Below are 14,631 nucleotides of genomic sequence, written 5' to 3' on the forward strand. Positions count from 1 at the left end.
AGCTTGCACAGCTCTGACCTTTCCTGAGTCTGACCTTGGAGCATTTAGCATCCCCTTCCACATCGTGCGCTTCCCGCAGCGAGTCCACCCGGGCAGGGCTTCTGGAGAAGCCAGAGGTTCCCGCACCCCAAATCCGCAGTCAGATGTGACTAGCGAGCTGGTAAAACAGAAAGTGTATTAGTCGACAGGAACACAGCATAGAACACACCTTGCTAGCACAGAAATCAATGACTTTCAGCCAAGTCCATCTTGGAGAGTTCTGGGCCAGAAGCCCTAGACTCCCCCTCTTCCAATCCCCCAGGCAGACTCCCAGCTTCCAGCGCCTGACCTCCCACACCCCCCGTTGCTCCTCCTCCTTGTCTTTGTCTCGCTTCCTGGGCAAAGAGTCAGCTGGTCGCATCCCCCTCCTGGGTCTCAGGTTATGAAGGGCACCAATCATAGCATACATGCAGACAGCTGGAGCAGCCTCACCTGCCCCAGAGGTCTCAGCCAAAGTCACATCCCCCTATTCCCACCACCAAGATATTGGTGCAGCACACAGGGAAACTGAGGTGCGCACACACTCTTCATGCAAAACAGTAAAACTCCCATAGGCTCAACAGTAAGACTCATACAACATAAAGGAAAATCCCCACTTTGTCGCACCCCAACTTTATGCTCTGCTAAAATTTCAGTTACCACTTCTGAAGAGGATTCTAAGATCTAGCACTTGACCCTTGGAAATATGGGCCTGACTACATTGGAGATCTCTTGCAGCCTCCTGCTGCTTGAGTATTCCACTGTGCATGGCTTCAGTTTGACGGATCACAGCAATGGAAATTATTTCCCCCTAGAATTCACTCCGGCGCTCTCTTCCTGCTTTTATAAAGTATCTCACATTTCCCCCCGCCCATCCCCCAAAAGACTGTCCTATAGAATTATTACTCTTGGCTCCAGCATTATTGATGTTCTTGCCATTTCCTTCCTTTTAAATTAGACCTCTTTGTTTGCATAGTCTGACTTTTCAGAGGGTGGTTAAAATGTTACTTTTATTATATTTTAAGTTGTTTGTTTATGTTGTAGCATGCAGAGTGCCTTGTTGGAGTGAGATAATAGTTTGGTTTGTCTTAGCTATCTTGGATTTTAAGCTCTTTGGGCAAAGGAAAATGGCTTATTAATTGCATCAGTGAATAATACTGGGCAAATGCCAACTCTTTCATGGTGCCCACTGTAGCAATATTAGCATCTGAACACAATGACTTTAACATTTTCTTATTTGCTCCCTTCTTGTGATTGTTGGTGAGTTTAAATGAGCACATGGTTGGACTGATGGATTGTTTGTGTTTGGTTTTTTTTAAATTTGTGCTGTCTTGATATATAATATACTAGGGTGTGTTGGATAATTGTTTGTGCAATATTTCTTTGGTCTTCTATCCAAAGATACCTTTAGATATGAGATGTTGTAACTGAATAACGTTGACCTGTTACACTATTTTTGCTTTGTTAAAATAATTTAAGTATGAGTCTTAGTAATTCAGCTAAAATAACTTACACAATATGGACCAAGAGAGAATGCCATGCGAATAATGCAGGTAACTTATTTTGGGCTAGAGTGCATCATTAGAGTCAGCTCAGAGTGATGGTAGCATGTAGGATTTCTAAGAGAATTGTTTCTTCCTTTGCTGCAATGAGAGAGTAAGGCATTGTCTACCTAGAAAGTTGCCCAGTTTAACTAAAGGTGTGATGTAAATCCAATTTAGTTAAACCAGTGCAAACCCCTCAGTGTATGCTCTTGTTTTGATTTGAGTGACTTATTTCAGTTTATTTTAAGTCAGTTAGTAATGTATTCCCCTCCCAATCCCCTAGATCTGGCCAGCTCCCTTGAATAGGGAGTAAAGCCTAAGTTCTTTCCCTCCCCCCTCCCCACTTGCAATATCAGGTGAGCAGCCCCTGCTCTTTCCATGATCTGAGCAGCTTGTACTTGGCTGAATAGGGGAGTGGTTACACTCATGAGTGGTTGAGCAGTGGATAGGGACAATCTAGTCACTTGAGAAGAATTTATTAATGTTTGCTATTGCAGTGAGACCCTCTGTCAAGGTTCCTTTGCCACTCTGAACTCTAGGATACAGATGTTGGGACCTGTATGAAAGACCCCCTAAGCTTTATTCTTACCAGCTTAGATTAAAAGCTGCCACCACCAAAGCGTTACCCAAAGAACAGGGGAAATGCCCACTTGGAAACGTCTCTTCCTCCCCCCCTCATCCCTACACCCCCTTTCCTAGGGAAGGCTTGATAAAAATCCTCACCAATTTGCATACATGACCACAGACCCCAAACCCTTGGATCTTAAGAACAATGAAAAAGCAATCAGGTTCTTAAAAGAAGAATTTTAATTAAAGAAAAAGTAAAAGAATCACCTCTGTAAAATCAGGATGGTAAATACCTTACAGGGTAATCAGATTCAAAACACAGAGAATCCCTCTAGGCAAAACCTTAAGTTAGAAAAGACACAAAAACCAGGAATATACATTCCATTCAGCACAACTTATTTTATCAGCCATTGAAACAAAACCGAATCTAATGCATATCTAACTAGATCGCTTACTAACTCTTTACAGGAGTTCTTATCTGCATTCCTGCTCTGGTCCTGGCAAAAGCATCACACAGATAGGACCCTTTGTTCCTCCCCCACTCCCCCAGCTTTGAAAGTATCTTGTCTCCTCATTGGTCATTTTGGTCAGGTGCCAGCAAGGTTATCTTTAGCTTCTTAACCCTTTACAGGTGAAAGGGTTTTTCCTCTGGCCAGGAGGGATTTAAAGGTGTTTACCCTTCCCTTTATATTTGGCACCCTCTCTCTCTAGTTTGAAAGCAGAGAAAAAGAAGAACTGAACAGGAATAAGGAGAGAGAAGGAGGAAAAAAGCCAGGTCAGGCAGTCCTATTTAAATGTAGTAGAAGAAAGTGGTGAGGAGGGTAGAGAAAAGGGAAGAAGGTTAATATTGTACAAAGACAGTAAAGTCCTCACAAGGGTAAAATTCCCACTGATTATAATGAATGGGTTCTAAAGACTGCCATGAATAGTCTAAAAGTCAACTTTGCTGACTCTCCGTGGGACAAATCCTGCAATCCTTACTCAGGCTTTGACTTCAGTATTTCATTATTTGTCCCAAAGGCTGAATTACTGCTGACTGTGGAAGGACACTCAGTACCAACTTTTGGATACTATCGTATTTTTTCATCAAAGAAGCTTCTGTACGTTTTAACAAGTTTTTTAGCCTTGACAAAATGAAGAGATTTTTTTTATTCTGACTCAGATAAAATAATGGACTTCCTGTGTTTCACACCAGGTATTGAGGTGTATCACTTAAATAACTAATATAGTAGGACCTCGTTTTACTATTACACTAATTACATAGAAAAAAACAATTATCTCGAGAGCATGGATTCCCTCTAACACTGTGCCATGCATAGATGAATCTGGACACTGCCTGATTCTAATTTTTACAAAGTGAATATAAGATTTAAATGAGAAATAGTTGCTACTGACAATTGAGCACTAGATTGTTCGTCAGCATCATATAAGCGCAACCTGCATTTAGTTGTCTTAAATTATTTACCTACTTTGATTTTCAGAAACACAGATTCTGTTTGAGAATTCAGTTTGTTTTCTATTCGTTTTCTACATAAAATAGAATAAGATAGGAAACTAAGTTTTGTTTTTTTTTAATTCTAGTGATGGGTGAACCATAGGATGTTTTGAGCTGTGGTTTGGATGAACAGGATCCTAAAATGGGAATTATAATGATCAAAGTTCACCTAGACCTTGATTGTCTAGAAATCTGGTTAGAAGCTTCATTAGATCAGACTTTTCTAATGAGATTTCCTAAGTTTAGTCTATCTAGGAACTGATCTGGTCTCCATCCCCAGATCACCTGGGCTTGATCCTGCAAAGTCCTGATCATTCTGGCATCAATCCAGCAAAACACTTATATGTATGCATAACTTTAAACATTTATGAAAATAAAATAAAATCAAAGATAAACATCTCTTCTGAGCCTCAAAAAAGGTTCAGGTTGGACTGAGCTTGGTTTGAAGTAATCAGTTGCACATATTAAAAACTAGTTCGTTCATAGTGTCCAGTCCTACAAGTAAAATAACTCAATAGCATAACTTATATATGCAAGCAGTACTTTGTTAGTAGAACTGTGTGTATAATAATTAACACCTAAAAAGTTTGCAGGATTATCCTATCCTATATTTGAGACCTAATAGGAACTTCATATTTCAAAAAATGAAAATTAATAGTTCATTCACCTGACCAACTAGATAATAGAATAAGCAGTATTTATATGAGCTGAATATTTCCCGTTGAAAAGAGCAACTGACACAGTACTTGTTCTTTAAACCAAATCATCAGCATTAAATTAGGATGGGTTAACCCATTTGATTTTTTTCTGTCTTATTTTGTCTTTAATGACTTTGAGGTTCTCTTCATAATATGCAATGGTTAAAAGTTCATAAAATTAAGAAAGTTCTTTGCTAAAAATGTATTGATGTAGAAAAGATTGTATTCCTTAATCTCTTAAACCAAACAAATGTTCTATTTTTTTATGAACCAAAAAAAGGCCCCAGGGTCAAAATATTCCCATAATTTTACTTTGTACTGGGTTTGTACTGTGTATTTCAGTGATACTTTTTTTTTTTTAAAAACCAACCTAAACTGAAGTCAAGATGCTGATACAGTATTTTTGTATCCTGATGTTAGCAGTTCCTTTGTAAAGAGAAGATTAGGCTGGGGTATTCAATACACCCTACAGCTATAATTTAAATCAGGGCATACAGCAGGAGATGTAATTTATGTACATTTCTTAAATAATGCAAAATTGATGTGCTTATTCATTAGCAGAAGTGGAAAGCAGATCATACATTTTATTAATAATACTAATTAGATATTTAATATTTGTAAAATGATTTGAAAATGCAAAGTGCTAAGAATTATTACTGATACAGTCACAGTAATTAAAACATAAAAGAATAGTCATAAACTGACTTCTATAGATAACTGCACATAACTCCCTGTGGATTTTCAATAATGAAGAGCAAATGAGCAAATCTAATGATCCTCTGTAGGTATTATTTTGAGTAGCGGCATATGTTGTCCACTTCTTAATTCAAAGAAATGAGATGTGCCAGATGTTCCTATTGTTGATGGAGAACAGAGTAGGAACAAATGGTACTTTACCGTAAGGAGGCCCTCGGGATTTTCAAAGAATTGAGGATTAGAAGAAATTACTCTGATCAATTACATTGGGGGAGTCTCTCATGGGTGAAAGCTACTGCCATGGTAACAGTATGTTTAAGAGGTCATGCACAGGGGAAGGAAGGATGACGTACGCTACATAATGATAGAGACATTTTGGAGCTTTTACATTTCCTGCATTTAGTTTTGTAACCTTCTTTCTCCTTCAGTGCCTGTCCTCACTGATTCACACAACGTATTTAGTATCTGGGGGTAGCGTGTTAGTCTGTATCCACAAAAACAACAAGGAGTCTGGTGGCACCTTAAAGACTAACAGATTTACTTCAGCATAAGCTTTCGTGGGTAAAAACACCACTTCAGATGCATGGAGTGAAAATCCATATTTGACACACATTTATTTGAACTTTGTGACTGCTGGAGACAGCATGTTGTCTTGTATTGCTAACAGAAAATATCATTTATGCTAAAGAAATTAACCCTACATTGTTTTAAGCTTACTGCTTATTAGCCTTTCTTAGAATCCTTAAGTAAATACTCGCAAGTCATGTTGCCTGGAGAGAAGGCGCAACACTTTTTTATTTTCTGTACAAGTAATCATTGATTTTAAGGCCAGAAGAGACTATTATGATTTTAAGGCCAGAAGAGACTTGTGTGACCTATTGTCTGACATTGTACATGATCCTGGAAACTTCTAGTACACACTCGGCATGCTCAGATGCTGAACCCAACTGTTGTGGTAGTATAGTCAGTCAGACAAATATATAATTTCATGTGCATAGCAACAGTCTTACTAGTAATCTGATACCTAGTCTTGCCCCCTTTTTAACTACTTTAACTCCTCTGTTGCAACTCTTTTTTTTTATAGCTGAAAGAACATAACATACACCTGACTCAATGCATTCAGAAATACCTTTTTAAAAATCACCTAATTCGACTCTGTCCTGTATATATGTTTGGTTTTATTAGGACACAACCACTAACCAAGAACTGAGACAGAGCTTTTTCAGCTTCTTTTCTTTAGCCAAAAGCTAGTTGGTCTTAGTTGCCCTGGCAATTACTCTACATTTGTTGACTTTAAAAATGTTAGTGGCTGTAATGGTTAAATCTGCTGATACAGATTATCTTGTTCCCTTGTCTATTCTTTGTGTAACTAAATCTTCACTCTTCAGATATCTCATGTAAATTGTCTCAGATTTTTAAATGAAACTGGATGACTTCTCCGGTGCCTCATGTTTCCACAATATGCAATCACGATTCTGTTGTGTGGCTAATAATCCTTCCTTGGGTCATTTGCTCTTCAGTGAACTGGTTGCTCGTTTCTCAAACCTATCAGAAATGTCTCTTATCCCTATTTTGTTTGCTATTTTGGTTTCATTCATGCATGGCCCAAATTTGTATTTCATTGGCTCTACAAAGGTCAATATCCCAGGTGAAGGTTCAAGCGGCTTTCTCCAGAAGTCAGTGCCTCAAATGGTCACTTTTTTAGATAAATTTCCCATATAGAAATATTAATATTAGGTATTTAAACAGCTCCTTTACTCTAATAGCTGAGTGCCTCACCATCTTTAATGTGTATATACCCTTACAACAGACTTGTGAGGTAGGGAAGTGCTATTATCTTGATGACTCAGATGAGGAACTGAGACACTGAAGTTAAACGACTTGCATAGAGGAAATCTGTGGCAGACCGTAGACTTGAACCCAAGTCCTAGAATTGTACCGTAGCACTGACCTTGCTGCCTACCCTAGGATTTTATGCTGCATCTATCAACTTGGTGTCTGATTTCCTAAGGAGTGATATGGTCCCCAACATCCATACAATCGAGATATGAATGTGTAACACATTCATCCAAAAGTTCACGTTTCTCTTGATTAGGAACATGATGGGGGGGGGGGGTACTACAAGGACAAACGCCATTGCCTGCACCTTATGTGCTTTCTCTGAAATTCTATGGATTGCCATAGGAGCTGCAAACTGTTAATTAAAATGGCACCAATTTTCTGAGCATGTTTTCATGAAACCATTCCACTTCAGGAAGCAGTTGCCTCACTTTTTCATTCAATATAATTTGACATGTAATGTTTGTATGATGTCAGAATTTTATGATCACTCAACTCAATCTCAAAATACTTAAGTTTCTGGAAACCCCTATTTGACCCTGGGGCTGGTCAAAGGCATTAAAGAGCTATTTGGATAGCTCCATTTGCACATGACATCACTCCATTTGTATATTCATTCCTATACTTGTAACAGGAAACCGTTACCTGTACCTCAGTGTAATTTGGGACTTCCCCCTTCATACCATTGCATACTGACAGGTATAAAAATGGAATTCACCCTAAGGAGCACAATTACTGATTATGTGGAATGACTGATATTTAATTGGTTTTAACATTGGGAATCTTTTTCACTCCTGTCGGTGTAGCACTAAAATTCAAGGTGAAAATAGCCTCACATTTTGTAAGGAATGATAAATAAAACTTCTGGTATTAGTTTTCAGGGGCTTTGGGGCATTTGAGATAAGATCATTGCCAGTTAAAAAGTTCTGTTGCATTTGAGCTATGGCAGTATTTCTCTTCTCTCTTTTTTTAGTCCTAAAGAAATCAAGTTTTTTCCATTTAAGATGTTAAAAATACTCTCCTTTATGAATTACTGTTCCAAGGGGCATTTCAAGTCCTTCATAATTATGGCTTTGCTGCAGTTAAAGTACTGTCAATGTTCCCATTAAAGCCCACCTTTCTGTAGGATTTATAGTAGTGGAAATTTGTGCAGGCTGATCGCTGGGATACAAATATTCAGCCCTGAGGATGGACTTAACAGTATTTTTACCGGTTTCAGGGTCTGTTTTGCTCTCCAAGTGAAATTTATTTGACATAATATGATATTCAAATGGCTTAGTTTAGAAGATTCAAAAAAATCTACTCTGTTTGTACAGAAGCTATTTGTCTCACTGCTTTTCAATAAGCATTGTGTATTAGGAATATGTCGGTGGTAAAATACCAAGTCCCATTGATTTTTAGTAGAATTTAATTGATTCCAAAGACATTTGTGGCCAAATCCATCTCTGATATATGCCATGCAACTCAATCTAAATTGAAAGCCCCAATGGGAAGGGCCTGAATAGCAGTTAGTGGGGAGACAAAAGTTCCTGGCAGGGAGGAGGGGTGGCAATGACTTAGGTGTAGAATGGAGGTAACTGTCCTTCTTGCAAATAGATTTGCTGGTGTTCCTGAGAGCCAGTCATCTTTCCCACTCAAAGGCACATCCATGTGCTGTGGTGATGGTGCTGATGTTCATCCCGCATCAACTACCAATGGAGAACCGGGAGCCCTCAGAATTGGTATCCCTGGAAAGCCAGTCCCTGGATTCATTATGATGTTTGTTCCTCCTCTGAGACTATGAGAATTGCAACACCAAAGACCCTTCAGCGCATCTTTCTTGCCCTTGTGCTAGAAAGTAGCCAAAGGCAGCAACAAAACATCCTCAAAACAAGGGCTTGCTTGAGGCTGTGACAATGGTTCCAAAAAGGACCCTGCACCCCGCATGTTGGGCACAGGGTTCTTAGCTTCCAGCATTGACTACACAGTAGATGCCTACTTAGTAACAAGTTTCTTAGGTTCCCTGGGAGCTCTTGGCACCAACAAAGGACAATAAAAGACAGAATCTGTCACAGCTTTGGTGGTAATGGCACCAAACTCAAGCTCTGGAAAGAGGTCTTGATGCCTGTAGAAGACTTAAGGAAAACAGCCATGGACACTGATCTATTTGACTCCAATATCTTGTATGTCAGAGTTGTCCCTGTCTTTCCTGGCTTTGAAAGTGAAGGCAGGATGCTCTGTCCCTTCATAAGAGCAGAAAGGTCGTCCAGTGCCTGATCCATACACTGAGCTAATAACATCTCCTTGGTGAGGAAGCTTTTGGAGTGTCTGCTGCCTACCAGGGCAGGCTCAAGCTGTGGTGGCCTCTGCTGTCTGACCACAATACTCAGAATAGACTATCCACCAAGGGAGAATAAACGGTGATAACGTGTAGGGAATTCTGCTTAATTCCCTACACTTAAGCCAGCCCTGATTATCCAAGTCCTGGGAGAGCTGGCAGATATGATCAAACAGTCCAAAGACCCTGTCTTAGAATTGAATTTGAAACTATGCAAACTAAATAACAGTAATTCAGTTTAACATTAGAAATTAAGGGAGTTTCAGATCAAACCTACAAACACTCTTTCCCCCCAAACAGAGCAAAGGTACCTACACCTGCAGCTGGGCATGGAGAGAGAGGAACTGAAATGGTGGCATTTTTGTGACCTTGAACCTGGCTGTTTGGTGCTGCAAGAGCTCTGTGTACGACTCCCATTGGCATTGCTTTCCAAAAGGTTCCCAGAAATCCGTGCACTGGGGGGAGCAACCTGGAAGTGTGACTATGCCCTAACAACCACTTTTACCATGCTAAGAAATCTTTTTTTTTTCTTGTTTACCTTCAGTTGCCCTAAACAATTAATCATAATTGCCATGTTTTATATCTTATACAGGATAAAATGAAAGAACCTAGAACTTGACCTTTTTTTTACAAAACCAAAAATTTCTTTGTTTTAAAAAGAAATGTAGCTGACGTAGATTTCTTTCTAAAATGTAAAGCTTCAGCTTTTGAACTGTATCAGAAATATGGAGCTTTGGTGAAAAGCCACTCCGATTGTAACTGTGTCAGAAAAAAGGTATTTCCTTCCCAAACCTTCTTTTGTTCATATCTCAAAGAATTACAAAAAAGCTCACACTTTCACTTAAGCAAATAATTTTTACAACAAAGAGCCCTCTTAGAGGCTCTGAAGCAAGGAAGGTAACCAGGGTGCTGATGCTCATGTATTGAATATACTGTAACACCTTTACAGGCATAGTCATTTCTCAGATGTCAGTTTGTTCCTGAATATATGAATATTCACAAGCTTGCTTTTTACCATCTATTTTTAAAGAGTTCTGAGGGAAAGATCTGATAAGGATGTTCTTCAAAACTTTGGTACCATGCTGTGAAAGCTTTTGATCAGGTGTAATTTGTTAATTTTCATACTTCCTTCAACTCCTTCAGGCAATTTCCTTCCGTACTTAGGAAGGACTATCCAATTCTAAAGCCTTTTTTCAGAGTTTTTTTTTTTTTTTTAAAACTCCACTCTAAGCTTAATTTTTCAACTTTATACCGTCAGGATTACTATAGAGTATAAAGGTATATCTCTTTTTTTATGTACTGAGATTTATACAATTGTAACCCTTCTGTCAGGTGGAGCAAACCTTCACCTTTGTTAGGTGGAGTCAGCAGCAACAAGTGCTGGGTTCAATATCTAGTGGTTCCTCTTAACAATGCACAACAGAACTGGCTCAAGCCCCCACCCACTAATATAGGAAAATTAAATATCACCCTGGGTGCCTCTAAGGGGTAATGTTTCCCCTTTGTAAGTACTGAGTCTGTATCTAGCAAAGCAATCTTTTAATAAAAAAGGGAAAAGGACCCCAGCATTAATTGTAGAAAACACTACAACCATGACTTGAAAGAATATGACCATGAGCAAACACCCACCCCAGAGGATGCTGGGCACTTACCTTTGCCTCAGTTTCTCACCTTATGGTGTATAAGTCTGACAAACTTTCCTTTAACATGCCACTCCCCTTTCCCTCGACTGCAGCCACTCATAATTGCTGTCTGTGGCCACCAAAGATCCAGAACTCAGAGGTGTGTTCACCTGAGCTCACCTCCCATCCTGGCAGGGAGGCAAGGTATCAAGCAACAGATCAGATGATGCAGCTGCCCCTGCAACTGGCTCAGCATTGCTGCCATTCACTCTGCTGCTGCTATTAGTCGCTATGCTGTTCACTCTGCTGTTGCTCTCTGCCCCTGCTGCAACATCACATACTGTGGTTCCACCATTGAACCCAGTTGTCAGTGATTTCAGCAGGTAGTGGGAAGCTCACTGCTAGTACAGGTGATGCAATCTTGTTCAATGCTCCACTGTCCCACACCAGGTCTAAGGATCAGCACCTGGTTGTCAGTGATTGCTAGAGCTGGAGTCACTGAACAAAACATGTACTCACTTGAGTCTAATCAGCTCTGTCTTTAAACAGTGGAGAGGGGAAGATCAAATGGCGTCTAGGAGTTTTACATCAAAATGTCCAGCATTGGCTTGAGACTGGACTCCTCCCACTAACTGTATTTTTCCCCACAAACACTCACATAAAGTAAGTGAATGGCATTTGATAGTTTTTTGCAATAATTTTAAAATGTGTGACTGGTGCAGCGTGCTGGCTCACAGTGATGAAATGTCTTAATTATTGCATTATTGACCAAGAAATGACAAGTTAGAAACCTTATGTGTATGTCTACACTGCAATTAAACACCGGCAGCTGACTCTGGCTCATGGGGCTCGGACTATGGGGCTGTAAGACTGTGGTGGTGATGGAGTTCAGGCTGGAGTGTGAGCTATGGGACCCTGCGAGAGGGCCAAGCCTGAATGTGTCTACCACCGTTTTACAGACCTGCAGTCAGTGAAGGGACTGTGTAAGTCCAGTGTGCGCATAATACATTACTGTATTCTACCTGAAATATTTAAGAATCTGAACTTATTTACTTAAACAGGTATTTCATGATTCATGCTCACTGGAAAATTAATATCTCTTATGCCTTAATGAGACACAACTCACTTCTGTTTTCAGGCTTTGAATACAGCTTTTATTTTTGCTTTCACTTATTCATAGTTTCAGATATTTTCACAGGTAAATCTGATTTCACAGGAGTTCTTTTATGCCAGGGCTACATGAGCTTTTTTTATAAAGCTCAAAACAGTCTGTATGTAACTATGCATTATTAGGGTTACTAAATACATATTTGAAGAGTGCTCATCAAGAAACAGTATGTGCAAAAACCACAAAATGGTATCCGAGGCTACGCTTACACTGGAGAGCTTACAGTGGCGCAGCTGCACATGCATTTTGTGTAGTCACTCTAAGTTGATAGGAGAGCTCTCTCCTGTTGACTTGATGAATCCACCCTCAATGAGCAGCAGCAGTTATGTTGGTGTGAGACGCTCTTCCACTGACCTAGTCTGGCCACACTGGCACTTAGGTTGATGTAACTTATGTTGCTCAAGGGAGTGACTTAATCATGCCCCCTGAGCAGAGCCGGCTCCAGGCACCAGCAAACCAAGCAGGTGTCTGGGGTGGCAAATGTAAACGGGCGGCAGGACAGCAGGCTCTGGGCAGCAATCTGCCCTCAGCACCATCACTCCGCCTCTGTGTTCAGTGGGCAGGATTCCGCCTACCCATTTGGCAGCAAGTGTGTGGTGGTTTTGTTTGCGCTGCTCGGGGTGGCAAAAACACAGGAGCCGGCCCTGCCTCTGAGTGGCATAAGTTATGGTAGAGTAGACACAGCCTGAGATTTCACAGATTCCCTTGCCTTGGAATGGAAAACAACCTTGGTAACTGGGTGGTATCTGCTGGCAAACTCTATCTTTCAAATGGCAATTAACTTATATTAGTAACTGTTAAATGGACTAGTTTGGTCATGTGTTTGTGGTGGTTACCTAAGGGTTGTCCATTGTCTTGTAAATATTTGAGGCAGGCAGCTATACCATCATTGTGAGGGATGTTGGTGTATAGGGAAGTGACCTAATTTGTCTGGTGACTGCCAAGGTGTCAATGGGCCACTCTACCTTGAATGATCCTTTACAATGTATAACTGCTTCCTCTAAACAATCTCTTCCACCTTGAATTTTGCTGTGATGCTTGGGAATACCTTTCCCAGACCTGAAGAAGAGCTCTGTGTGGGTTGAAAGCTTGTCTCTCTCACCAATAGAAGTTGGTCCACTCCAGTAAAAGATATTACCTCACCCACCTTGTCTCTCTAAATGGTGTAATGTCTGTTTAAAAATCTTTTTAGCTGTGTCAAGGTTCCTTCCCCCACTCTAAACTCTACAGTACAGATGTGGGGACCTGCATGAAAGGCTTATTCTTACCAGCTTAGGTTAAAAACTTTCCCCAAGGTACAAACTTTGCCTTGTCCTTGAACAGTATGCTGCCACCACCAAGCGTTTTAAACAAAGAACAGGAAAAGAGCCCACTTGGAGACGTCTTTCCCCGCAAGCCCTACACCCCCTTTCCTGGGGAAGGATTAATAATCTCTCCAGTTGGTACAGGTGAACACAGACCCAAACCCTTGGATCTTAAGAACAATGAAAAATCAATCAGGTTCTTAAAAGAATTTTATTTAAAGAAAAGGTAAAAGAATCACCTCTGTAAAATCAGGATGGTAAATACTTTACAGGGTAATCGGATTCAAAACACAGAGAATCCCTCCAGGCAAAACGTTAAGTTACAAAAACAGGAATACACATTCCCTCCAGCACAGCAAATTTTACAAGCCATTAAACAAAAGAAAATAGAACGCATTTTCTTGCTAGATTACTTACTAACTTTACAGGAGTTGGAAGGCTTGCATCCCTGATCTGTTCCTGGCAAAGGTATCACACAGACGGACCAAACCCTTTGTCCCCCCCCTCCAGATTTGAGTCTTGTCCCCACATTGGCCATTTTGGGTCAGGTGCCAGCAGGATTACCTTAGCTTCTTAACCCTTTACAGGTGATTTTGCCTCTGGCCAGGAGGGATTTTATAGTACTGTATACAGAAAGGTGGTTACCCTTCCCTTTATATTTATGACAAGTTCAGTGGTTTGAGCATTGGCCTGCTAAACCCAGGGTTGTGAGTTTAATCCTTGAGGGGGCCATTTAGGGATATGGGGCAAAAATTGGGGCTTGGCCCTGCTTTGAGCAGGGGGTTGGACTAGATGACCTCCTGAGGTCCCTTCCAATCCTGCTAGTCTGATTCTATGACAAGCTGAAACTGAGTCTCTGATGGGAAATTCATTTGTTGTAAGAATCTTAGCACAGCAGGGATGATACAGGTAATACAGATCAGCATCCTTTGGTGTTTTGAATTTAGCATGGGAGCTGAAATTAAGGGCAGGCAGTCTTGTATGTCTATAGAGCTCATGCTTGAAAGCCCACAAAATACGAGTAAATGAAAGCCTGGGGGAGATGCTGTACTTGACCAGTGGGAGCCTGCCTAGGAAGCCTAGCAAATAGAATCGTCTAAGAAAATTAGAAGTTAGAGGAGCCAGAGGGGACGATACATTTGTCCTCCGTGCTACTATAGAACTCTGAGTTAGATTAATCCCTTTTGTAACTACATCAGTGATGGTTGGGGATTCACTCAGGGCTTAGGGAAAATGTCACCCTAGGTGAACTTGCATTTTGGTGCCCCTGGCTGCTGTGGGTGTGACACCCTTCCCTGGCCACATGGGCTCCCCAGTCTCCCCACTGTCCCTTCCCCACTAACCCCCTTCCTGTGTCCCCCTT

Source organism: Lepidochelys kempii, chromosome 7, assembly GCF_965140265.1.
Source record: "Lepidochelys kempii isolate rLepKem1 chromosome 7, rLepKem1.hap2, whole genome shotgun sequence".
NCBI classification, from domain to species: domain Eukaryota; kingdom Metazoa; phylum Chordata; order Testudines; family Cheloniidae; genus Lepidochelys; species Lepidochelys kempii.